The sequence below is a fragment of the Trichoplax adhaerens genome, genomic scaffold (assembly GCF_000150275.1).
Source record: "Trichoplax adhaerens TRIADscaffold_1552 genomic scaffold, whole genome shotgun sequence".
Classification (NCBI taxonomy): Eukaryota; Metazoa; Placozoa; class Uniplacotomia; order Trichoplacea; family Trichoplacidae; genus Trichoplax; species Trichoplax adhaerens.
In genome coordinates, this window is record NW_002061564.1 from 1 (window position 1) to 1322 (window position 1322).

Genomic DNA, 1322 nt, shown 5'->3' on the forward strand with positions numbered 1-1322 from the left:
CATATCAGCAAGTGATGCAGTACAAATGTAAGAATGAAAATATTAATTTTGGGTATAGATTGGAACAAAAATATAGTACAGTACATATCATGTCCAGTATTAGGCCATACAGTCCAGTAGGGTAGAAAAAGAGGAAAAAAAAAAAAACATCGAGTCTGCTGACTGTCTTGCTATTCCCATACGCTAGATTCCCAGTTCAAAACAGGCAACACCCCAGCTGGTACGACTAGTGTACAGTGTACAGTACAGTACAATACAGTATGTACGCTGTATCAGCGCTGGACTAATCCGACTTCTTAAAAGTGCCACTGCGCAGTACAGTAATCAGCCTGCACAGTACAGTATCAGTCAGAACAGTACAGTACAGTGTATTGTACTGTGTACGAAATACTGTACTTCGTGTATCGCTTTACTGAAGTACAGTACCGTACCGAGTTCGGTACACTGATACAGTATAGTTGGAAACCGTTATTGAGTCGTTAATTAATAAAATTATCATAACTTGACAAGATAGCACCACGGTAAAAAAGGCTGACGATAGCGATCGACCCCGATATTACGTAAATAATAAGTGATGAGTCACTGGTGAAGCAGTCAGTGATTCGTGATAGTCCATCACTTTCCTCTACATAGCAACGATTCTGTTTGCCAACAAGTTAAAATTGATCTTGATCTAGTACAGCCAGTTAAGAAGTAATCTTATTATTGATATAATTACCAGCTTTACGACTAAGATGGATCCATTAGAGTATCGTATTCAAGCTAAAGCGATTTGCAATGGGTAATTATTTCAAAATAATGCGTCATATACTATCACTAACTACATTTTAATTGCTATCAAGTTTGATTTGAGTTGGAATAGACAATTATCATATCTTAATTTTGGCATGACCATAAGTATAGCGAAAGATATTGAGGTTAAAAAAAGAAAAAATAACCGTGACCGGAATCTAGTACATTGCATACGATCTTTATTATAACTCTTGTTAGCCAAGATTTAAGACTAATAAACGATCGATAGGCAGTAGTTAAGACCGAATTTCGTACAGTAAACGATCGTAGTGTTATTGTTGTTAATTTTGTTACGATATGGCTTCAAAGATCAATCGATTAGTAATTGATAGGTTGATGATTTCTTAAATACTACGTATTGTTTTCTGTTTTTTATTTTATTTACTCGTAGTGGATGGTATTAGCAAATATTAATTGTACTACTAATAAACTCTTCACGTTTTAATCGTTTATGTTCGTATCTTCAGAGATATTTTATCATTGGATCTGGATTCACGATCGTCGTATGATGAATTATGTGATGTCATCCG